Genomic DNA, 26,975 nt, shown 5'->3' with positions numbered 1-26,975 from the left:
CCACAGACCTGTGCATGTCTGCACAGCAGGTTCTGAGCATTTCCCCTTAGATTATGAGGGCTTCAATCTGCCTCCTGTCTCTGTCTCACAGCACTGGGATGGAGTACCTGGAGAACAGGTTGTAGCAGGGATTTTTATCTGGCATGCGTTTCTTCATTTTCATGAAACTGATATACATGCAGCATAACAAAAATAGCTGCATCCTATAATTTTTGTTGAAAATTAAACTTTTAACAGAGATTGAGGAATTAATTCTTGAATTAAAAGCAGAGGATGATTGTTAGGAATCCCTAATAATGAAAAAAAATCGTATACCACAAGATTTACTTAATCTCTTCTACGTATTAAGATACTGACAGAAATATTGTATTCATTGTCTAGTAAGTACTGCTCTAATTTCTTTATTTTTCTATAACTGCTAGCCATGCAAGAATAAATCCAAAGATTGTTCAATGCCTTTTGGGCAGACAGGCATGATAAGCACTTTCTTTAAGATTTGCAACTTACTGCAATCTCTGTTTTGAATAATGAAATAAAACCTTAAAATGTAATAATTATTTTCAACTTGTAGAGTGTGTAAAAAAGTGTTAAGCCACAAGGCAAATTTCAGATATCCATTAAAACAAGGACTACCAAAATGCTATAACTTCTTGTTAATCTAGTGTTAAAAACTGCTCTCTGGTCTGAAGCCTCTACATGAAGAATGCTCCAAGTCCTTCGCAGGGGCATTACAGGATCTATCTTCCATCAGAGCTGAACTCAGGGATTTTTAGTGTGAACAAATTAAAGCAAATGTCATGCAACTGTCTTGCCTAACAGCCTAGCTCAACAGGAAGCCCAGCAAGATCACTTCAGCTGAAATAACCTCAAGATCAACACAGTTTCAGATCTGCAAACAGGCAGAAAAGCAAGGTCAAGCAACAAAACACTGAATGATTCACAGTCTTGAGACAAAATATCATGCCTAATGATGCTGGTATACATGTATTTCTACACACAAGGAATAACTGTGAATCACACAATTCAGTCTCAATAGATCAGGGTCTGTGTTCATCAAAGGCAAAGTTGATAAATCTAAATAATAAGATGGACTGGCTATTTTTTTTTTATTTTTCCTTTTAACATTTGGCATTGGCGTCTGCTGTGACAACCAATCTAATTCCATCTTTTTCCACTCATTACTATCTAGAAAAACAAGAAAAATTGAGGGTTTTGGACACCTCAGTTCTAAGGATTATACTAACTATACTATTTAGTTCTTTACTATTCTAAGCATGGCGAAAGATGATTTTTAGAGGATGAGTTAACAGGATTTATTAAGTTTGCTACAGTGGTTTAGGAATTTTGTGCAAATTGGTGGTAGAAATCTCAAAACTGTCAATTCTATGAACAAGGAGAAGACAGAGTGTATCTACCCTATAAAATACTAATAGTAACCTAACACTAATAGGGCGCTGACTTTTCATATAAAGCTAGGAACACTTAACTGAGAATGAAAATACCTGATAGTTAAATTCTGTCATCGTGGAACTGGAACTCCTGAAAAAATCACTTTGGGTGATATTTTCAAAATACCACACCTATGGTTAAAATTTCCAAGACTTTATGCATTTTTGAAACAAAATTTACATTTGAAAAATTATATGGAATTTAAAATCTCATTGCAATTCAATAATACATAAAGTCTTCAGTTAATTATGCATAAAAAAGAAATATGGGGTCTGGAGTTAAGTAGACAATTTTTGAAATTGTTCTTTTAATATTAAGCCAAACCTAAAGACCAAATATATTTTTGTTTAGGAGTATTGTTATTGAACTATACTATAAAAACCACACTTGACCACTAGTTTTAAACATATTGCCTTCTATCTTCCTGCCCTGATGAGTTTATTAATCTATAATTTTGAGATATACAATACATGTATAGCATGCCATACATTGATATTTAGAAATCCAAGTATGAAGAGGCATCTAAAATACTGTATGTTTATGTCATTCACATATTATATGCATTCATTCCTTACAAAGCAAAGACTTGTCTTGTAATGGGATCTGATGTGACCATTAAATCACAGATAAAGTATTAATAATTCATTTTGTATTAAAATGGTAACATTTCAGCTGTTATTTATACTCTCCGAAATGTTTTTAAAGCACTTTTTATCCTAATACTCAAGAGACAAATTATTAAGCACTAAAAAATTCCCAGTCTCAGCCATATTTTTAGTGGAAGAAAACATGTTTTGGCTGATATTTTAAAGAACCCAAAGATATTTTATCTTCTGTTCAGATGTCCAGTTATGGTATTTTTCAAGTTTCAAAATACTGCAAGTGAAAAGTGATGTCTCCATTATTTTTTTTCAGGTAAGCTGTTTTAAATTAATCTAAATAACATTGCAGCTCCTGAGACTCTTCTGCTCAAGTTAAAATAAGAAATTCAGGAGACGGTTTCAGTGTCTTCTGCCCATGGCAGGAAACTGCTTGTCTGACAAGACAGTACTTCCTGTCCATTGCCCTAGAAGGATCAAACATAAAATCCCACATAAGACAGAACATCTGTTTATCCCCGCAATCCCTTCCCCATTCATCCATGCAGGCTGGGTGTTTATCCATTCTGAGTTTTCTTTCATCCATCAGGAAGGAATTGTGGAAAGCTCTACAACCTGTAGAGTTCCGTGTGTACCTGGGTGCCATTCTACAGCCACTGCAAGGCACATGCCTGTTTTGAGTACTGCTTTCTTGCACTAGTATTAACTGTCACTAGAAATAGTTACTTTTGGGAAAATACACTCTCACCCAACACTGGACAGCAGCAGAATTTTAGGGGAGTAGAAATGCTGACTGAATAAGGCGTTCTTAGCAGCAGCTGGCAGATAGTTTGATCTTTGTTCATTAGTAGCAGTATTAAATTTGTCTAAATAGAGCCTTTCCTAATTAGCTTTAGTGACAAAAGGGAGTCATCTAAACCACATCATCCAAATTGGCTGCAGGGAGAGATTCCAAACTAGACTCAAGGTACCACGTAAAATATTCTACTGTAACTCATCTTCTGCTATTGTAATTCAGGTTCCTCCTAAGCTTATTAATTCAGAAGGAGTCCTAATGATAATATAATCCTCTTATGTTTGTAGTGTTTCTCTTTGCAAGAAGTAGGGTAGAACTGCCAATGTGCTATCTAATGAGTCATTAAATTCATTTCTAAATAGTGAGAAAAAGAGGCCACACAGGCATAATTTAGGATTTTGCTTCAACAGTTTAACAGGATTTCTTGCCTGCTTAGATTTGGCCAAATAGTCTTTGAGAATCTTGATTTGTAAAAGATCAAGTAATTTTGCTTCTCATTATGAAGATTTAACTGAGTTTATAATCCTAAAACAAACTGGTCTCAGACAATACACTACAGCAAATACAAACATTTTAGTCATGGCTGACACATCGAGTGATGCACCAGTAACTCCTGTCCTCATAAACTGTCATTGATAAGTCCTGATCAAACACTCATTTTGTTTTGCCATTGAGTTATCACATTCATATTTAATAAAGGACTTCCATTTCTGCTTCAGTTTCACCTAAGACAGTATGAGTAAGACATTTATGCTAAGATAAGGATGCATTTTAATGATTTTTTTAAGGTGGTCAGAAATTGTGGTCAACAAAATGGAGATGTATAGCTGTATTGACCTATTTTCTTACATTTATTTTCCTTCTTTTTCTCTATCAAAACATTATTTCTTCGAGAAAAACAAAATAATGATAACACTGTTGTCCAAACTTCATGCACATATAATATGAATTACTAATATTATTAAGAACAAAAAATATTTTATCCATTTTTAAGCATCCACTATTTTATAGCAATTTTTTAATGCAGAAATTGGAAATAAATATTCTTGTATTTATAAGCTACATCTTCTGAAAATCACTGGATTACATTTGTTTCTTTTTTTTAATAGAAAAGGAAGCAAGATAAAATTTGTCAGAGTACTGGATTTATACAATATACAATTTGTGTCAAGACACTGAAAACAGTAAAGATAGAATGTAGAGCACCCTCATGAAAATTGTCATGCTGAAATTACAGTTTCATTTTTCATTTCATTATTCATTCATTATATTTTATTATATTTACTGTGTTTAAGTTAATTTTTTGCCATTCACTTTCAAATGTTTTTGAGACGTGCACTTCCTATATAGAGCATGTAGTGCATATAGTATCCGACACTTCATTAAACACCTAGAGGCATTTTGAATCAAAATCTGTAATCACGTAATCACTTTTAAATGAAGGAAACAACTTATGAGCATTCCCAGTTCATTAGTCACTAGATAGTTTCTGTGTATATTCCACCTCTGGGGTAAGGACTGAGATCATTTGGGTCAAGCTTCCAAATGGTTAATTTCCAAAAACATATGCTTCAAGAGTTGTTAAAAGTTTCAACCCCCCTCTGTAAGAGTCCCACATGAAGACTGACCCATTTGATGCATCAGCTATTTTTAACCTGTGTATCCAGGCTCCCCAGTCACACTGATCTCTGATTTCTGCAGCATTCTTACTTTACCAGAAAGCCAGACTTTGAGGCAGCCGTCTTACCAGTGTTATCAACTGTTTGCTACATATTGCGTGCTTTTGGGAAAAGGCCAATAATGGCTGAGCATGTGTTATCATTTCTGATGGCCACCTTGGGATTTCTGGTGGCTGAAAGGAAGGTGTTTCTCTAGTGAGTTAAGGAAAGTAAATATCAAAAGATTTGATGTGATATAATTAGCTTAAAAAAGTTCAAGCTAAATTCAAAAAAATTGAATTCAAAAAAGTTAATTGAATAATAGACAACTGTCATTGAGTTCTTTGCACCTATTCATTGTAAAACTCAAGGAGCTCTGCCAGTGGCCTAAAAGGGATACTAAAAATAATATCTTTGGAGAAAAATCAGATAATCCTCCCATTTGTATCACAGAATGATTGCTTGCTTTATCTTTCCTTGAAAATATGGATCTGAATATGGAAGGACACAAAGTCTTACCAGGCTTAGATCTGTTGGTGTCTTTTGAATTGCCCTGTTTAAATCCTAAGCTTCTTGAGATTTGAACTACTTCTCATTTTTCTTTTACTCAGGATCAGCATAGGTAGGTTAGACATATCTGTTGTATACCTGTTAGCAGCAGTTTATAACTACTCTCAGACAGTGACAGAGTAAAATAAAAACAATTGTAAAACATCAGCCAAGTTTAGTCATAACATTGAGAAAACAAACTGCGTAGCTCAGTTAAAACACTTAAGATTTGGTTGGCAAGCAAACTTTACAATCTTCATAGTGTGAAATGAAACCTGAAGATGATAAATGCAACTAGAATGCTCATCAGAAAACATTTTGCATTTAATTGCTTGCTAGTTGAAACTAATTGCAATTCAAAACCCAGAGATTTACTTAAGAGGCTAAATTGGAAAATATGTACAAACAGATACCATGGGGACTATTCCAACACAGCATAACTCTGGAAAATTGTAATTTGTCACTAAATGGATTCATTTGCAATGGTGGTACAGTACAAACAGAGACAAGTAGCAAAGGGAGGACGTGGCAAGTATGTGTTTCAGTAGTAATAACTTAATAAGTGTCTCTGAGGATCTGTACCTTTTCAGTGGCAGATTGAGACCCTCATTCCTAAAAATCAAAGTGCCTTCCTATAGAACTTTCACACAAACACCATTCACATGCTGTAATCCCTATTTACTTAACTTCTAAAATAAAGTATAAAAACTCAATTAAAGGAACGACATCACTTATTGTAGAGAACTTGCCTGGACCTCTGCACTCAAGGACTATCAAGTCCTAGAATGATGTTCTATAAATGTTTTCTGAATGGTCAGTACACACAGCCTAAAAACTGTGTTGAAATTAAGCATGCTTGTTATGTCTTTCATGTAACCTCTTGAGAGCTGCTTAGACATGGATATTGCTCCTGAAAGAATTTAAGTCTTAATTTTAAAATGCAACTGCATTCAAAAGAGGGCATAAGGGGCATAATCCATTTAGTGCAAAGATTCCTGAACCAAGAAGTAGGGCTTGTTGGTTCTGTTAAACTCAAGTGTATCTTAGACTATGCTTGGGTCCAGGGCTAGGCTGAGTTCTGAATTCTAACTCAGACTATTCCCATGTCACCCCCCACAAGACGCTTTAACAAGCAAATTCTTCTTGAAATCAGAGCACTCGTATGCTTTCTTTGAAACTAGGCCACTGTTCAGGATTTAGTAAAAAAGCAAAAAATGATCCATCATCTACAAAATATGCAACCAAACTTCTCATGAGGAGGGCTTCAAACCTCTTAGATATTTGTATGAATAGCATCAGCAATGGATTAACTACCACTATAGGTAACTAGGCATTGTCCCATGCTGGATAGCCGATATTATCATAGGAAATAAATCAATAGCCATGACCTACTAGATTTCAAGCTATTCAGGCTTCAATTAGCATTAGTATTATTTTCTGCAGATTCCACAGTTCATTAGCAAGACTTGACAGTCCTGACAGCTGGTGCTTTGTAGCACTGCTGTATAGCATTCTTCAGTGACCTTGATGAACCTTTTAAATCACTTTAGCTCTGTTTTGGAGAACAGATTGTCTATGCTGAATTTATAACCTGCACTGCTACTGAGGCAGCTTTCTTGGCCAGCTTCTGTCTTCCAGTTTCTGAACATCTGCTATTCAGAAAATCTAAGTCATCACCTGAATACTGGATGAACTTACAGGTAGCCAAGTTCATAAGGACATAATCTGCTTTTTTCCCTCATATAATATAAAAGGGTTAATATGAATTTTCTTAATTCCTACTGTAGTGCTCTTTACGAAATGAAATTACTGAAAGTGAGCTTTTCCTCATGTAAATATACCAGCACAGTCAGCAATCCTGAAACTGCTACAGAAGTATTTACTGGCATGCCCTAGAAAAAATGAACTTTGGTTCCTTTACAGTCTTAGCTTTTTTGCTTAATTTCACTGCTGTTGTTTTCTTGCCAGCTAGCAGCATCCCCCTCCATAATCCTGCATTCTCCTGTGAGTCAGAACCAATTTTGTCTGTCGCTATAGATTTAGGATTTTTGGACAATTGCCCAGACACTCAGCAGAGTCGCTTTTCTCCTTTGTCTTTCCAGTCAGTGTACACTAAGTGCTCATAAGTTACATTAACTAGAATGGAGGCGAAGCAACAAATTGAATAAATAAGTATAATGACCGGCAGGGAGAGCAGAGACCTGTTTATAATTGCTTGGTTTGCTGAGTACATGAATGTTAACATGACTCGCTCAAGGGCAATTATTTTGTAGCTTCTGACAGGTGTGATATGGTGTTGTTGATTTTGGCAGATGTCTCTAGTACAAGTGCTCTAGTCGACCTTGAAAAATCTGGTGTCAGCAGTCACTACCAGGGCCCTGATCCTTCTCTTCTACCAGAAATGAAACTTTAGTTCTTTTCACCAATATTTTTTTTTAAAATATCCCTGGTTTAACTTTTTTTTTTTTTTTTTGGTTTTTGGCTTTTTTTGTTTAGGTTTTTTGGTTTTTGGGCTGTTTGTTTCTATCACTCCCAGATTCATAGAATCATTAAGGCTGGAAAAGACCTTTAAGATCATCAAGTTCAGCTGCCAAAATAGTACCACCACTATGGTCACTATGAAACCATGTCCTCAAATACTCACATCTTTTTTAAATAATTCCAGGGATGGTTATTCCACCACTTCCCTGAGTATTTGCTTTGCCACTTACTTGTGAAAAAAATTTCCCTAATGTGTAATCTATATCTCTCCTGGTGTAATATCCTACTCTTTTTCCATATTTCCAGCAGATAATAGTGTGCTTCTCCTCCTTTTTGTCCGCAAATGTTAACAGATACTTAAGAATTATCTTTATTTATAGTAACTCAGGTCTTTGGGGTGCAACTTTCATTTCTCTTGAGCTAATGTCTCAGTATTTCCCTCTGAAGTTCCCACAGTATCTGGGAGCAGTGGTTATTTATGGTTATTGCACAGGGCTATTTCCATTGTCTGACTAAGTATCAAGCTCTGGCAACTTGTAATCAAAAACAAAGCTTTGCTGATGTGCCATGAGGATAGTGATTTGAACACCAAGAGTATTTTAAAATTACCTGGTTGGATAAAAATAAGTATTTAGCCCACCTTAAAAGTCAAGCACTTTAAATGTATCTGGTTTTAACACAAAAGTGCAAAATTTTGAAACTTAACTTGGCTTCTGTACACAGTCGTTTCAGGAAAATTCAATTAATTAAACATTACTGAAAAGGTTCTTAAATGAGGACATAATTTCAGCTGAAATAAACTCATTTTTCTTACAGAGAAATGTTCAAGGAATATTCTTTTTTCTTTGCCAAGCTCTGATACTTATTGACCTTCAGGTGAGTGTAAAGTAGACTGCAGTTATCACTGCAGTCTTGTCTTAAAGTTTAAGCTCCCAGAATTTAAAAGGATCCAAGTGATATGGAATAACCAAATATGTTTTGTGCTCTAATTATTAACACACACTGATTAGAACTTCTAGGCAAAATCAAAGACTGATTTCTTCCCTAGTATTTAAAGTGTACTATGATTAAGAATATTCTAATACACAGTAAAAATAATTATCAAAATATGCATTGGAAGCTTTAAGAAGGCAATGAAACTATTCCCCACATTGCAAAAAAATGCACAAGAAACTTCTATTGTCCCAAGAATGTTGCAAAGTGACTTAAGTGAAATTCTTGCCTTACACAGCAGTCTTTCATAGCTTGCTATAACTAGTAATCTACCCAGGATCAGAGCCAAAGAGGGATTAACCCATCACAGAAAGACATTCTATTTTCGGCAGCAGGCATAAATGCCTAGTGACTGAACACTCTGAGCTTTGTGCAATATGCCACTGCAGTTTGCTGCTTGGTGAAAAAGGGTACTATCATTTATCTTAAGCTCATAATGCTGTGTTGATGTATCACACCTGTTAAATTCATGTTAGTGCAGTAAACTGGTAGATCAGATACATTTTCCAAAATGCTTTTTTGGTGATTCTTGGAGTTTAGAAAACACAGTTATGTCTTAACAGCAGCATCAGATTCTTCCTACCATATCAGAAGGTCCCTACATCTAGAAGAGTCTTGGCTAGCTGATCAATGCTTTTACACCTTTATTAAACTGACTGTTGAACCATTTATTGCAAGTGAACTTAGTCCCCAGAAAAATATGCTTAGTCCTTCTACTATAATTCATTAATCTGATACAGGGATTGGAAAAATATTTCTGTGTAAGGGACATGTGTGCACTCTTTTGAGCTATTGTCCGTGGCCTCATGTGTCCATGTACTGTAAGACTGCCATTATTTCTCTGGAATGTTCTACACCTCACTGTGACAAGATGTTTGACATGAGGCTGCAGTGGTTCAAAAAAGCTACTCAACAATTGAGAGAAATGCTCATAGTTGGGTGGGAAATATTACAACTCTAATACTTTAGCTATGTTATCATAGAAGCATTTCTGGTCAGCATTTCCCAGATGATGGACCAAGGAATATAACTAATAGACCCAAAAGTCATCTTGAGAATAAAGTATTCGTGTTACTTTGTAAAATGCATGTTAACCCCTTTGAATTTATTCTGGTGGTTCTTTGCTATTATTGATTTTAAAGAACAATTGAAAGTATTCTCTAGAATTGATGGGTCCGTGAAGATCTCTGTCTAATGCAGATTTTATGACAGCAGCTCACAATTTAAACAAGCCAAGAACCTTCATCTAGCTTTGTTCATCATTAAAATGTTTCTGAAAATCATATCCACTAATTTTCATACATGTTAAAGTAATATTTCATAAATTAGGTGTATTTTCTCATTTTGTGCAGTAGAAAAAATTAGCTATTTCCTATTCTGCTAAATTTTCATAAATGGTTGTGTGATACTGTCTTATTTAAGGCACATCAATTGATCTCTTTTCTGAACGCCCAATTATTTACCTCCATTTGTTCAATGTTCATAACTCCTCACAAATGTTGTTCATATTCATTTTCATTACTGTGGAAGCTGGTATTTCTGTCAGATACATAAATATCAGAATTCTGCACTAATTTGGATTCCCAACTACAAGTCCTTCTGCAAAGAAATTGTGCATGTATGTACAAAAGACGTCTTGTTTTTAGTTACAGCTTTAAATGCCCAGCCTTTCCAATTTAGTGATCAGCAACACAACTCACATCTCCAGAAATGAATGACTGCGTGTTGAAAGCCAGTCTAAATTTGCACTTCAGAGAAGCTATTTGACAGACTCAAGGGTAGAATCCAGCTCCCTAGAGTGACTGTCCTTTTTTTTTTTTCTTCTTTTTTAAGCTTACCCATTCCCCTATATATCTAATAAATTCTCCAACAAATGGAACAGTTATCCCAGAGACAGCAAACTAATTCAGCCACAGTACAGATCTACCTGGTGCACTGAATTAGGCATGGCTGAGGGGAAAATGGTGTGTGATCACGTCATTTTAGATCAGAACTCCATAGATTACAAAACTAGAAGGGCCCATCTTGATCATCTAGTCTGACAACATTTATAGGAGCAGGCCATGGGAACGGCTCAGGATGAATTCTGCTTTCATAATGCATAAGTACAGAGGAACAGAATTAAAAATGTGTAAGCAACTTTCATTCTGACAGTCCACAATTTTGAATGCTTCTTTTTGCAGTGTGGATCTTTTTTCAAGGGAGGAAAAAGAGTACAACTGCTTCATGTTTAATTCCTAGTTGCTGTTTTTCCAAAGCAATCAGAAAGTCCATCTGAATAATCTATAAATATCCTCCTGATTCAATTTCCTTCCCTCTGGGGTGTGTGAAGTCCTGGCTTTGTAGTGTTCCAGTGAAGCGACCATGTTGTCTCACTGTCCTAGATGCCAAGGAAGGGAGGCTGTGGAGGCATTGCCACCAGAGATTAAGGTATGTCATTTGTGGGGCAGTGAAGGAGGTTGCAGGGTGGGATGGAGGGCTGTGTTTACAGCTGGGAAAGAGGGAGCTTGGACAGAAGCAGAAAGGGAGGTTTATTATGCTTTATTCTCTCCATGCGATAGTTACCGTGTTCTCATGCCATGGCACATGTTCCTTGGAACAAAACCCACTTCCGTAACTATTTCTCTACTTTATTTACTTACAGACTAAGTACTGTTTCTCAGGCACTCACACATTTTAGTTGCAAACACCAAGGCCACTATATTAATTATCAAGGCCACTATATTAATTGCTGGTAATTAATAGCCTCACCTAAGCCTCACCTATCATTCTGATAGACAGAATGTTTCCCTGTTAATTGTAAATAAAGAGCACTAAAACTTGGCAATCTCTCCCAATGTATTAAATGTCATTTAATTATGTGTGTCAGTGTCTGGTCAGGACAGGGTGGATTGAGCACTAAGCAAAGAACAGAAGGAATCCCTACTGCTCTCTGCACCAGCTGGATGGGTAGGTCTGCTGGGGTTCCATCAGCAGAAGGCAACACTTTGGGAGCAGAGGAAGCTGCAGAGTACCTGCCTCTACTGTCTTTCCACGGCACACCTGCCCTCTGTGCCCAAGGTGCCACGCTGTGTCACGCTGTGTGTGTCCTGTGTCCCAGGCTTGCTCAGCTCTCATCCTGCATGCCTAAGGGCACTAGTTTTACCTCTAGGAGCCTGATTTCCTGTAAAGCTGTACATAGAAAGTATCATAACAATCAGCAGAGCTTGCAATTGTGGACCAAATCCTGCTTTCAGGCATACGTGAGTAAAGCTGGAATTGAATAGTTAGATGTTTTTCAGATCTGAGAGAGTACATAATCTATTTCCCTCATCCAAATGTCTCATCTTTTAATCCAGCCAAGAATTTTGATCCCAAGTACGCAGATTTGATTTGCAAAATCAAATGGAAATGGCCAGCATAAAGCCTGCAGTATATTTTACTCACAGTCATCATGCAGTTAATGCTGTGAAAGTAACAGTGCTGTGTCTGGGGGATGGGCTAAAGCCCTGCCTGAATGTTTCTTATCTAAGAAGGGAAGAGATCTTTCTTATTGCTGCTATTAGTCTGACAGCAGTGCTGGAGGGACCAATTCAAATTTAAGAGCTAAATTTAATCTGAAATTATCAATACCCTGGAACTTGCCATGTCCCAAAAGATTAGGCCAAACAGCAGCATCATATATTCTGAGCTCATGTTGAAAACCACTGTGTAGTTACTAATTCTATTAGGGAGAGCATATCTCCTCCTCCTCCTCACCCATTTCCAGTGGATAAGCCCATGCTAATGAATTTGACGTTCAGTGTTCAGAGAATCAATGGTTAGCAACATACAGGAAAACCTTTGGAGCCAAGGAAAAAATGTATTTCATGTATCTGTCATAAGAGAAAACATTTATTTTTTAATCCAACTGGGTAATGCCTTAACGATCAGTAAGTGAATTTTTAAAACCAGTATGTGTTCCTGAGGTACAAATCCTTTAATGGCACATGATGCATGAAGTTGTGTAGTACAAGCTTAGGGGCCATCCATGCACACAAAGATTCCTTCAAGACCAGAGTTTTAGGTGTTTCCCAATCATTACCCTAGCACACATCTAAAAGTCACTGTGTCACTGGTGCTGGCAGCTTGTCTTAGTTCAATACACAAAACTTAGCTTTGGGTTCTGAGCGATGTGACAAGCAGTTTGGATGAAGATTTTTTAAGGGCTAGATTCCTTTTTTTCTATATTATACAAGGGTTTTCTGTAACCCTTGATTCTTCCTGTATGGCACCTGATATAGAATGATTGAATTATGCAGAAGGGCTGATCTTTTCTGGTATTATCTGGAAGGTAAGCTATTGTGTACAGAACCACCAGACCTTGGGAGAGTGATAAATCTTGAGTTATTACAGGCTCACAGACTATTTTTTTTTTCTTACTCAGTAAAATGTGGACTAGAAGCTGTGGACCAGACAATGACCCAGATAAAGTTACACTGGCATCAGCATTATTTAAAGACAGGTTTTGGTGAAGAGGGATAGTTTTAATTAAGAACTATGTACATTCTGTGTTTCTAAATCAGCCAAAGACTTTCAGAGTTGGAGTGCATATATTCATCATTCTAAAAAATGTAGGAATGAAAACACATAAGCCAAGTATCTGCCTATATCTCTACCTCTCTACCTCCCAAGTAGTTTAATTCTGCATTGAAAACAAAGCAGAGAAAAAAATCTGGATATGCTCAAAGTGAGTGTAAACATCTAAATGGCACAATTATTTTTTTAAAGCTATGTCCAGATAAAGCTTTTTTTTAAGCTATGTTCAGATTTTCTTTAAAGCTATGTCCACAATTTTCTAATGTCAATCTGTATTGAAAGAAGCATGAAAGGAAGTTTGAATGTGTGTACTGAAAGTTGAGACCCAAAGTTGTTTTTAACTTCACTCTCTACTTAATATCCAGTTGCTGTACCAACTGCAGTAGCAACTGCTTGGCTTGGAGCCCTCTTTTGCTTCTCTTTGTTTTGATATGACTGACATGGCATTATGTTAAAATTTGAATAGCTGGTTTGGAGATTGTGTAAAAGTTTTTAAGGATTCCCTAAACAAAGAGAGATAGAAAAACCTGAAGGTAAAAACCACCTGTTGTCTTTAGTATACAAGTTGCATACTCCCCCCTCAAAAAACCCAAATTTTCCTTGAAACAGTTGCTCAGTACATACAGGTTTCTTCGTATGAAGGGTGTCCAGCTCTGAACATTGTCACCAATCAAATATGGAAACCATTTATATCTTCTACAGAGCAATAAAACCCATTGTCTGTTCTGCTTTGTAACTGGCATCACCATCAGACTACCCAGTGATAAATGTCTAGCAAAAGCTGAGCTCTCCTGTCTGATTTAGAAACAAACAAGCCCTTCCACTGCAAGGTGTTACTTTGCTGTCCCACTATCAGTCTGAGAATGCACAACAGCCATTAATCAGAGCATCCATTTACCAGCCTCTTCCTGTCCCACTGAAAGTCAATACCAGAACTACCTTAGTATGCAATGCCACAGCAAAATTTGCTCTGGTTCTGGTCAGCTGCTGATACCTAAAAACAACCCTGCATGGCTTTTTACTTTTGCAGGAAATATAAGAGCTTAGAAACAAGTACAGCAAAGGACAGCAACGTGACCTTTTTCTGCAGCATCTCAAAAAACCTTTACAGCAGTGTAAATCCAAACTGTCTTCCTGCTACACAGTTGGGGAGGATACTCTGCCTTCCTGATTCATGGCTGATCCCTGAGTTTTCATCAGTGTACCATCCTGAACTTGGTCTTGTGTATTGGTAATAATCACTCACCTTCGTAATCTGACCCAACACTCATACTTCTGTAACTCTGCATTTCTACATCAGGCAATGCACAACTGTTCAGAGATACTGCGGTTTATCCCCCAAAGAAGCAAAGTTCACTAGCTAACACAGAGTACTCAGCTAGCATTCAGCTGGCTGACAGAGAGACACAGTATGCCATATAAACAACCTGATAAAATGATCAAATATAATTCTGTTACTGACAATGACAAAAAGCACCCTACCAAACCAAATATGGCCAGGATCTCATCATAAATATATTTCAGCCATTTCAGCATGTGAATTCCTTTTCTAAAGCAAAAATCACTGTCATAGGGATACTTGGTGAATTTTTAGAGTCAACAAAGGAACTCTAGACCTTAAGACTCTCAGGAATACCAGAGAAACATGCAAGCATAAACATAAAGCTTTAAGGAAGCTTTAACTAGCGCATGAATCAATATTTTGCACACAGGAGAGTTTTCCATTGAGCATTTAAATACAGGGATTTAGTTCCCTAAATATAAACAGCCACTACTGAAAAAGTGGGTTAATAACAATATGTCTGGAAAAGTATTTGAAATCCAAGTATTTTTTCTTGCAGTCTGTCACGTGCCACTCAGTGCCTTTATCCCAACATGAAATTGGAAGTCTGTTTCCCTTAAAAATGCAGAGAGCCTGCTACAACTTTCATCTGTGTCTGCCAGAAAACTCTGACTGGGAGATTTAATGGCTGCCGGTTCCGCATATGTTTCTGTCAACGTGATCCTCAGCTCCAACTGCGTCTTACAGAGAAATGCTTGAACACATGAGAGCCACAGCTGAGCTGCACAATGACAAAGGCAAAGCTGACACAGTGATCTGGTTTTAGAACAGAAATAATATCTTAATTCATTATCTAGAATATAAAATGTAATGCTTGAATAGGATGCTGTGATTCATAGCTGGATTGCCATCATGTATGCTTTTTACATAAGGCAGCAAATAGATTTGATAAGGGTCTCTTAATTATTACCTGTTAATTTATTCTAAGGGCCATATTGCATGAATTCACAAAGTGAAATCTGGTCCAACTTGCTTTACTGTGTTGGTGGTTCACCTGCATTACATCTCAGCCAAAATTTCTGTATTTTTCTATGGAAACTTTTCATATCATTAATATTTAAGCAAACATTAAGGATTGCCTATAATATTCTGTAAGACTTTGAGAAAGATACACATCACATTGCTTGTCTTCACTCATTCCTTTCAAAGGTGTAGGTTTACAAACTCAGAGCTCAGCAGAAGAGGCTTGATAGTTTAAGAAACCATTCAACAAAGGGACATCAAATCTGAATCAAAATAAGGCCAGCTCAGCAGTTTAGCCTGAGATTCTGGGGGTTTTTTTCAAATCAAAACCTGGTTCATAAATTCCCAATAAATAAATCCAGCTGTCATGCTATTTAATCTCACTGCCTACTGATAATGAAAAGAGAAGCATCTTCTTGGGCAGAGCAGGTGTTAGGAAAAAAAGGAGCCAGTCTGAGCCCCAGGCAGGACGTGGCTATGTCCCTGCTGGGTTAAGTTACGAAGAAATCCAAATCATTCAGTATGTGGGTGAAAGGAGGGAGAGGCCCATGCCTTTCCTTCTCCTTAGGCTCCTCATGAGACTAACACTGCCCCTCCTCTTTGAATATGGTTATCAACAAATCCATCTCAGAACAGCAGCTAAGGATATTCATGACGACAGCAGCTGCAAAGTTGTTAAAAATATACAAAATTTCGTTGTGTGGGTGGAAAGATTGCCCTTGCTGAACAGAAACAAAAATCCTAGTGCCCCGATGTTTTTGGCTACAGCTTGCTAGATTTTGACACATAGTCTAGAAACCCCAATCCAAGTTGTGCTTCTTGTCCTAAAATCTTTTAAATACAATGTTTAAAAATAAAATTCTGAGGCCACAATTTTTGTCCTCTTTAACAAGGCTCTCACATTCAGAGATGAGACAAGAGAAATTATTTTTCCACCTGCTATCAATACACCAGGCCAAGCTGCCTGGGGTAGCTAAAAAAAAGCATTCCACAACTCCACATGGATTTCAGTGGATTGCTTAGCAGAGCCAAGATTTGCAGCTTTCAGCTGCTCCTGTGGGTTTGTGAGGCAAAGTGCACAGAAAATGTCATGCCAACCATTCCTTCAGAGCAGATGGGGAGAGGCATATTTATTAATCATCACAAACCCCATTATATATGTGTAAGTCTTTTTATAAAAACAAATTTTTTTCAGCCATTTATTGAACAGCTACTAAAGTGAACCTCTGCTCAGCAGTATGTGACTTCAAAATCAGGGTTTTAATTTCTCTCCAGGATCCATCTGGACAATGAATAACACTGACCACAACATGCTCCCAAGTGTAACTCTGACTTCTAGCAGTCTTTCTGACAGCTAAAATTTTCTAATACTTTCTGGTTTGGTATTTCTGAAAGTAAAGTTAGTTTCAACTGATGCAGAACCTGATATCTAAAAGTGGAATTTTTTTTTTTTTTTGCCCTAACTTATTTTTCCATAGTGGTATAAGCTACCTATAGAAACACACTCAAACCAAAGGGATATGTCACATGTAACTATTATTACTCAAAGCTGTGCTTTGCTTTCTAGCCCTTTGTTTCTATGTCTGTAACATAACCTTGAAAAAGATGTGAATCCCTTGTCCTCTCCAAAAGTTTCTGAAAGCACCTAAAGAATCATTTAAAATATCTTAAGACTCAAAAGAATATTTTCTACCATTGAAGGCAAACAATACTTGAAAATGTGTGTACTTGACAGTCATTTTCCCTTGTTCCTAGCCAAAGGGAATGACTTAGATTTCTTCTACGTGTAGTGAAAAAAGAGTAAATAAATAGCTATGCATCCTCTCAAAATCACTGCTACACTCTGCAATTTCCTCACCCATCATAAAGGTAATATACAAATTACTAAAAATATCAAGCACACAAAGACAGCCCAGCTCTGTGGTTTCACAGCTGCCAGGGTGCTGGCTGCAGGAGGCAGTGAATGAACAAGCACCATGGAAGCTGTCTGCATGGGCTCTCCTTGCACATTATTCACTCAAGGCTGGGTTGTGCTGGGGTTTTTACCTTGCATGCCCCCAGTATCCCTGCATGAAAATGTTGCATTTTCATCTTACACTGAAAGGGTTTGAGGTAGCAACAGACTCTGTTCCCTATGATTCCACCTGGGGTTCCACTCCTGGCAAAGACTCTTTCCTGCTACATTATTGTATTTTTTAAGAATTATTAGTAACAACGTTATTAGCACATTGCAGCTATTCCACTTTATATTCTGCAGTGTATGCTCCATTGATCCTTTTTTCATTTCTCTAATTCCTGTGTTTCTCTCTAGTTTGAGGAAATTTTCTACTGAATGAATTTATAACCATTACATCTTAGTATTTTACTGGCTGGTTTGTATGCCTTCTATACTTCATTTACTCATATTTTTCATTCATTTCTTGCATTATCTGCAGTGTGTTCACTTTAAACAGCAACACTTCCTGATGTTTCTGAAAGGTTCATTTTAAAGCAATAAATAAAAATAGCTTGAGACACCGTCTTGTGTCCTCAAGAAACAGTATCATTTGTTTACAGTTAAGAATCATGACAGCAGCTGCTTGCAGTCCAGGCTTGCACTGATTATTATGCCATGGTATCGTAAGAATGTTCCCTCTACTTGTATTACAGATATATTAGAGCTATCAGTCAGACTGAAAATGTCTGCATGAAAACTCTGATGAAAGAAATAGGTACTGACACCTAAGCCTTGACACCTAGAATAGTGAGAGAAGCCATGATAGAAGCACTCAGAGAAATAATACATTTCTTATGAAATAAAAAGACCCTGAAAAGCCAGAAGAAAATTTGCCCCAGGAGAGCAGAACTGCAAAAGCGTGGTTTCCTGTAGATCCGTAACCTTTATCCCAATCTCTCTCCTGCTGCTTACCTTATTATGATGATTACGGCTCCTTCTGTCTTCCTTTGAACCCTCCACTGGGGAAGAGACAGCATGAGCTGAGGCCTTTTACCAGCTGCATTTTCACTGGTTGGCCATGGAGTTACTCTTAAACAGACAGTAAGTCTGGCATTGGGAGCTCTTTTCTTCCCTCTATTAATTTTCTTAAAACTTCAAGGATGTTAATTGTCTCTGGGATTTTCCTATCTTTTTTAAATCACTCTGTAGGCTAGAAAAGTGTCAGATGGGGAATAGGCTCAGATAAATATTTTGCTTGCATAAGCCCATTGCCTTCAGGAAACCAGTCTAAGAAATGTTGCTTTTTTTCTTGGCAAGACAGCTACAGCACTGTTAAACTGGAATGGTTCTGGAGTTAAATTTCACAAAAATCATTTCCAGCAGTTGCCTAGCATTTAGCTAGTCTATGTTGAACAGTACAGAGATAAGTACTCCTAATTTATCTTATTCATATCAGCAGAGGCAGAGAGTAACAGAATTTCAAGAGGAATCTTATAGAAATGCCAATCTTTTGTTCCAACAGGGTAAAATGAAGTTAAGTAACATAGTGTCACCAGTAGGGCTGATAGCTTCTTACCTTGCACCAAAGAAGTGAACATGATCCAGCTTCTTGTGGTTTTCCAACAAGAACAGAGGACATGCACATACTGGGCAGACTGGTGGTAGAGCCAAGCATAATCCATAAGGATCAGTTTAAAGGATGTGATCCATGTTGCTCCTCTGGTACAGCTTGATATTCATCCCTCCTGCAGCCAGCATAAACTTCACTTCTGTTGTCAAAGCTGTGTCATGCTTTAGAGCAAGAGACATCTATTATAAGTCAGTCATGACCCAGAAGAAGGCAAGGCTGTGCATTGACTTCTGAAAAGTAGCTGACACTGTGTAAATTTGAAGTACATATCTTGTATGAGCTCCATTTCACTACCTTTCTTGCCTCAAAAGACAGCACAAATTTGCTTCAATGCCAAAATAGGATCAAAGGTAGTAGGCAGTGATCTGGTACATGCAAGTAACTTAACGTATTCAGGCTCAAAAGTAATACTAGGAGCAGATAACTGTACAGCATGAAGTGACTTATGTCAATGAGTGTTGAAAGAGATGGAATCCGAAGGGCTTCTAATGAAAGACCAACTGAAGGAAAGTATAAGACTTTGAGGAGAAGACAGAAACTGGAGGAGGAAGCTGAAATAGCAGGGAAGCATGAAGAGTAGTCTAAAAGGTTTCATGAAGACTACTGTAGTATGAAGGACCTGGATACAGAAAGAACAAGTCTTATCGTGTATCATGTAATTTGTAGCCCAGGAGACTGAGTTTTGGATAAAGGCCATGACAGGAATAGAGGGGTTGTAAATTGTGGGACATTAATGTTGATTTGGTTTTCATCACAAAATACCATATTGGAACCAGTTTATACGTTTGTACATATGTATATATGTAAGGGTAATTCTTAAGAGTAAATACAGATATTGCCCCAAGTAAAACTTTGTTAACCTAAATGCATGACCTTTACAAGATGTACAAGCCATGAATACAAAAGCTACACTTTCCCAATGTGTCATCTCAGCTTCCAGCAGTCTGCACTTCAAAGATGTCCTGAGCCAGGGGTTAGACTGAGATGACGGTATTCAAAGTCCCAAGCAACTTTGCTTTCACAAATCTGTCAAATTAGGGGTTTTTCACTCAGGGAATGAAAATGTTTCTTAGATCCTAAGAATCCTAACAATCCTAAAATTTCATTAAAAAATGTACAATCCTAACAATTTCATTAAAAAATGTACAATCCTAACAATCCTAAAATTTCATTAAAAAATGTACAATTACCTAATGTGAACATCTTAAATATGTTGCTTTTGGTGTGAAGTCAATAATAAGCAATAAACTTAAAGAAAAACTATTTTAAAACAATTTTCCTCTTACTATGTTCTGTTAGTGTTTCCTTTACTGTTGCACTTAACTATTCTAAGATTCTTGCTGACTGAACTGGGGGAGCATTTAAATTTTCAATAACTGTCCCATCTTGGGGAAACATACTTCAAGAATACTTTTTCTTTTTTTCACAGAATTGCAAACTGGGTAAGGTTGGAAGGGACCATAGTAGGTCATCTGGTCCAACCTCCCTGCTCATGCAGGGACATCCTAGAGGACATTGTGTGGGATTGCTTCCAGATGGTTTTTGAATATCTCCAGTGAGGGAAACTTGACAACCTCTCTGTGCAACTGGTTCCAGTGCTCAGTCACACGCACAGAGTAAAGTTTTTTTGTTATTATTCATGCAAAACTTTCTGCCCATTGCATCTTGTCCTGCTGCTTGGCACCAATAAGAAGAGCCTGGCACAATCCTCCTGGCACCCTCCCTTTGGATACTCACAGAGGTCCATTGATGAGGTCCCCTCTCAGACGCCTTTTGCCGAGGCTGAGCAGGCTCAGCTGCCTCAGCCTATAACAGAGATGCTCCAGACCCCTCATCATCTTCACAGTCCTGGACCTGCTCCTGTAGGTCCATGTCTCTCTTGCCCTGAGGAGCCCAGAACTGGACACAGCACTCCAGATGTGGCCTCACCAGGGCTGAGAACAGTGGCAGGATCACTTCCCTCAACCTGCTGGCCGTGGTCTTCCTAATGCAGCAAATCTGATCATTGGCCTGCTTGGTCACCTGGGCACACCACCTGGGCACACGGCTGGCTCAGGCACAGTTTGTTATCCACCAGGACACCCAGGTGCTTCTCCACAGAGCTGCTTTCCAGCACCTCAGCCACCAGCCACTACTGGTTATTCTTCCCCAGGTGCAGGACCCTGCACCTGCATTTGTTGAATTTCAGAAAGTTCTTCTCTGCCTGTTGTAGTGTGTTTTTAAGTTTCTTGTTTTGTTCCCCCATTTTATGTATTATTCCCCCCCCTGTTCTTTGTAAGATGGTTCTTCCCCCTCCAGCTTTCCCGCCACAGAGTCTTTGGCAGTTATGTTACCACGGTTACCCCTGCCCCGTTATTTGTCAATCTCCCAAGTTACATAACTGCTCCTCCCTTATCCCACCATATTAGTAAAGTTTTCCTCCTCCCTGAGCCCAGTCAATCACCCCCCACTCCTCCCTGCTTTCTAGAACATTCTTCTCTCTGGGGGTCGTAGTTGGCTGGCGTGCCGGGGCCCCTCCTTTGTTCTATGTTTATTGGATAAGTTCTTGTGTCAGTTTTCTTATGTACCTCCCCACATGTTCCCCTATTGGTTAGCTGGGCTTCCCCTCCCGTCTCCACCCCTTCCCTGTAAAACTCTGTCTCCCCCCGTGTTCGGGGCCATTTTGCTGTGGGTTTTTCCACCTGTTGGTTTGCCCTGTGCTGCATGTGGGCTCTTCAATAAACCGACGTTTTACCCCCAGCAAGTGGTCGCCTCCTCTCTCGTCTCGTCCAGCGCGAACCCAAGTCCGCAATCCAGCCCAGCCCGAGGCCAGGACGCCAAGGGGGGCTGGCCTCAGATGTGCAGGGGCGTCGGCCGCTTCACCCCTTCAGCTAGCCGGACTTAGGGCCGTGTACGCCCTCACGCATCTGCCTCTCTCCAACCTGTCAAGGTCCTTCTGCAGGGCTGCACAGCCCTCTGGGGCATTGAACACTCCTCCCAGACTGGTGTCACCAGTGAACTTGCTGAGGAGGGATCTGCACCCTCATCCAAGGCATTGATGAATAAGGGAAACAATACTGTGCCATGACAGTTTACATTTTACTGTTTAAATAAAAGAATTTTTTTTTGTTGTAGAGAAAACTGCAGTCAAATGTTCTAAAATGTTTTATAAATATTCTGGAAAAATGTTTCTTAAAAAAAGAAAATGTTTTCACATATTTATAATATTCCTTTTTACATCTAGAAATCAGCTGCAGGCACTTAAAAATAGGAACAGCACAATAATGTGGAAGGCACATAGATTGGAAGCATACTCTCCTGAGTGCATGGAATTGTTAGCCATAATGGAGAGAAAGAATATGGAAAAACCAAAACCAGCAACTTCTTAAGGGATGCCCAAGAGACAGTCACAGCTATAAAACTAGATGAAGGGAAAAATTTGAGAGTCATTTGCTTAGAAAAGGAAATTCAAGTGTTGTGAATGGAAGGGGTCAATCAAGGATATGGGGACTGTAAAGCACTAAATCTAATTCAAAGACTCCACCTCAGTTACAGGAAATTCAAGAAAAATGCACAGGTGTGAAACAATGCAGAATAAATAGAAAGCAATAACCATTGTTTTATGACTGATCTCACTGGACTCCATAATAGAACTTCCTCTTACTTTATAACAATGCCTTAAAGCAATAATAAAGGTGAGTTGTGTCCTCTCTCAAATAAAAGCAGAGGTGGAACTGGGTTGCACTAATGATTTCTTCATCTGACAACCCCAGGAGTCTACATAAAAACAACAAAAAATTACTGAAGGATTTTTAGTTTTACTTTTCAAAAACATAGGCAAATATGAGAACAAAAAATCTAAATAATAATTTTCTAGGTGCATTTAATTACTTATGCTTGTACTGGTCTTTTTGGCACAAACAGGCAGACTACTGGAGCCTTACAGCCTATATTACCAAGATTGTTATCTATACATTGTCATTCAGTGTCACAGGGAGCACACAAGGAATGTGATTTTGATAACATTTAGATGGCACAGTCCCCAGTAGACCTTAGTTATTCCACTTTATATGAATGAGCATAAGCAGATATGACAATGAAACTCCTGCTTTACCAGCTGCTAAGGAAAAATCTATTGTTAGGCAAAAGAGTGTATCATAAGGCAGCATAAATCCATCTGTGTTGTTCTATTTATGTGGTACAAATGCAAAAGGAGCGTGGCACATCATCAAGTTTCACGTCATTTACTGTGGGAGGGGCAGCACCCCATCCAAACTAAAAGAAACTGAAAGCATATGAGATTTAAAGCATGAAAAGCACCATCAGCGTATGAGAACTACAAACTCCTAGCACAGATGTTGTGTAAAAATGAAAGCAGGCTTGAAGGGTGATGAAACGGTGAGCAAATGTACTTTTTTACACCTCCTGAAATGCTATTTTCTTTTCAGGAAAGATGTTAGCAAAAATTTTAATTTTTGTCACTTCCTTTTTAATCAGCATCAGCCTCACAGCTAGTGAAAAAGGTCACAGTTATTCTAGGCCCACCATTCTTTTATAACTGACCATTCATAATAAAAAGTCACTCAGATCCTATTTCACATACCTAATAGATAATTTTTTTTTCTGGTAGAGATCATAGAATGTTCACATAGTTAGCACATGTCTCTTATCGTGTCAGTTCATCTTCTCTAGGAAAAGTAAATAGATTGTCAGAAGCAGAAAATGGAGCAGAAATAAATTGTCATAGTCCATACAGTTTACTGCAAACAGAGTTGAGAGCTCTGGGTGTTCCCCCTCTCATTGTGTTAAATAATAACAGCAGAGAATGCTTAGCTAATCTGTTCTTGTGAACTAGCGTGCCAAAACTGTCTTAAATGATACAGGAGTAAGAATTTGTATCCTCCTGATTTAGATGTTCCAAACTGACCTTTTTATGCCCCCTTCTTAAAGTCACACACATACTCCTAGTCCCCTCTTCTTGCCTACATTAAACTTCTGGCCCATGTCCAGAGCAGAGACTGCAGAGTAAGGAGGAATAAAGCGATCTCCTTCAAGTGAACTCTTTTATGTGGGTTGAATTTAGTGTTCACAGTGGATAGCCTTTCCAGTGCAGGAGAGTTCTGGGATATGAATCAACCTTTCCTTAGGCACAGTCAAGAACAAAGGATAGGAATGCAGATGATGAGGAAATACTCTCTTTTTCTAACCCACTTTTTCAATGGAGAAATGTTGATAATTTTTAAATTTCTTGATCCTCTGTCTGAAAAATTCTGGGTTTCACTAAAAAAAGTGAAAAGCACAACTTGAAATGAACGGAAACACCTGAAATGCTCTAAAACTGCTAATTACTCTGAATGATGGAACAATATTGAGAGAACAAGAAAAAAGTAAAGCCATGGTTCTATAATAAGCCAAAAATGAAAGTGATCCCTCTCATTCCAAAATAAAGAGGAATAAAAACACTTTCTGTCTAATTTGCAATACCTTTCCTTCCATTTGCTGTAAATGTTCTTCTGAACTCTTCTACAAGTGACAATAAATCATAGTACTTTCAAAGAGCATCAGTACAATTGTTAATTGCATTTTTATGGTAAGTCAGAGCATAACAGTATCTTTGTTTAATCAACAAAGTACATTTGAGCACTTAATATATGGCAACCTATTTGAAAATTGTAAGTTATACAGACAGGCTATTTCATTGATATCATTTAACACAGGAATTCCAGACTTTCTGTGTCCCTTCATGCAGAAAATGAAGGATTTAAACTCATCAGATTATGAATTCCAGCATATTATATCCTATCTCTTTGCAAAAGCTGTGCTTCAAGGTTGTTTTTAACTGCAGATCCAGATTTCAGCTCTCTCTCATTCTTCAGTTTCACATCATTTTGACTGCAGCCACATACAATTAGTGTTTATATTCACACACCAACAAGTCATACAAAACAGAATAGAAATAATTGTGCTTCTCACTTTTTGAGCTGCTCTGCAATGGGCAAGAAGCTTTCCTTTAAGCAGCAGCCAAGCTGTTCCATGGGTGCAGTATAGTTCCAGCCCACTGCACAGCCTCATGGGGCTTTCTAGGTTTTCCCTCAGAAACTCACACATTCCAGCATCAGTGGAGCTAGGCAAGCCCAAGGCAGGCAGCATATCTCTTTTCCTTGATAATTCCTGATGAGTCTAATGTCTGTGAGCAGTAGTGAGGCCCCTAGCCAACCTCAACATTTTCATGTCATTTGTTAATGAAGTGTTCAAATCCTATGACACTTTGCTAGAGTTTTGTCTTTGATACCTTACTGGAGATCAAGAAAAATTCCCACAGCACTTAGACAAATGCTTTTACAAGTAAAGGTTTTTATGGTTTTACCTGGCCCAGAGTGCATGTTGAGAAGCACAGAGGAATATCAGTCTCTGTGTAATACTTTTGATGAACGCTGTGCACACACCACTTGCCAGGTCTTTAGATGATTTCATTTTCAGTGCTGGAAGCAAATTAAATCTTGTCCATGAGTTCTCACTATTTAGAGATTATCACTTATTGTTAACGAGATGAGCATGCATTCCCTCCCTGCCATCATTTCCGCAGCACAATTCAGGGCTATTAGGAGTCCCTGCATGGCATTCCGTGCTCAGACATCAGATGTCTCTGGGCAGTTTACCTAGAGAGAAAGTATCACATTAAAAGATCAGAGTGCTAAGTACTGGGAACAATTTAAGTGCAAATGTCATATCTAATAGTTCTTAAACCATCAGTTTGAGCTTTTAAAAATGCAGCAAGATATATATCCTACTGTTCTGTTTTGGCTCTGACACTGCATAAGCAAGGTCATTTCAGGTGATCTATATATAGAGAAAGATCTTAGTCTCCTGAATACTACACTGTAAAAACCCTGCATAATTGACTGCTACAGGGAGTGAATCCAGCTCATTATTTGAATTACACATCCATCTGTTTCAGTCAGGGAGGTTTACAAAGAGCTTGCAAGAGCTAGTTGAAATTGTTAAATAGCACATAGGATAATTTTAAACTATAGAAGAAGTTTAATATGTACTTACTTTTGTGAATCAGCAATTTTAAAGGAAAGGAATAAAATGTTTATTCTGTAATCCAGGGATTTTAAGGAGCTTATACCATCCTCTTTTTTTGTCCCTGGACTATCCATTATCCTGAGCCAGGATGTTATGTATTCCTTGCCCCTTTGCTTTCTAATTAATTTACTGTGTTCAGCTTTCAAGTAATTTTTCAATATTAAATGTTAAAATAGTGTTTTAAAATCATAATTTACATTAAAAATATATTTAAAATATATTAAATATATTTATCTTTTGCTCATGCCATTCTCTAAAATATTATGGAAAGGAAGAATGAAAACATTTCTCGCTGTAGATTTGTGTTATATTTTATCAGCATTCAATTTCTTTATGTTTTGGCTACTAAGAGATTAGGCAGATTTTGACTATGTGATTTTATGCAATCTGTTATATGGCTCACATATAGAAATATTCATTTATTTTCTTCTTTTCCTTGCTCTTTGTATTAGCTTCTCTAAGCTGAGGCTCCAACTGTGCCTCATGCTGAGGTGCAATTCATTGTGCCTTGCTTCTGATCTTTTACAAAATTACAACCTGATTTTCAAAATCTTGAATTTCTTATGATCTCAGTGAGAATCATTAGTGCAATTTACTTTCTGCCTTATTTTTTTTATTGTGTACATGTAATGCTCCAAACCTCTGATTCCCTTAAGCTCCAGATCCCTATAAATAGCTTGCCTTTATGAATCTTAGTGTATATGCTAAATTCAGGATGTTGAAAGGTGTATTGCTTTGAAAATTTACATTTTCCACATGTAAATTTTACATTTTCCACATGGTCTGGGAAAGTATCTCAACTTCTACACATACGTCCTGTCATAAAAAAAATAACTGGAATAAAAGAGAAGTTGGGTAAATATGTTCAGATAAGATTTTAGAATTAGTGGAGGAAAGCTGATAAAGCCAGAATAGTCCATATACTCTTCCTGTATCTTCAATTCAAACAGAGTT

Source organism: Melozone crissalis, unplaced genomic scaffold, assembly GCF_028551555.1.
Source record: "Melozone crissalis strain CALT ecotype California unplaced genomic scaffold, PUWL_Pcris_2 ptg000018l_1, whole genome shotgun sequence".
In the NCBI taxonomy this organism is placed as follows: Eukaryota; Metazoa; Chordata; class Aves; order Passeriformes; family Passerellidae; genus Melozone; species Melozone crissalis.
Note: the sequence above shows the minus strand (reverse complement) of the source record.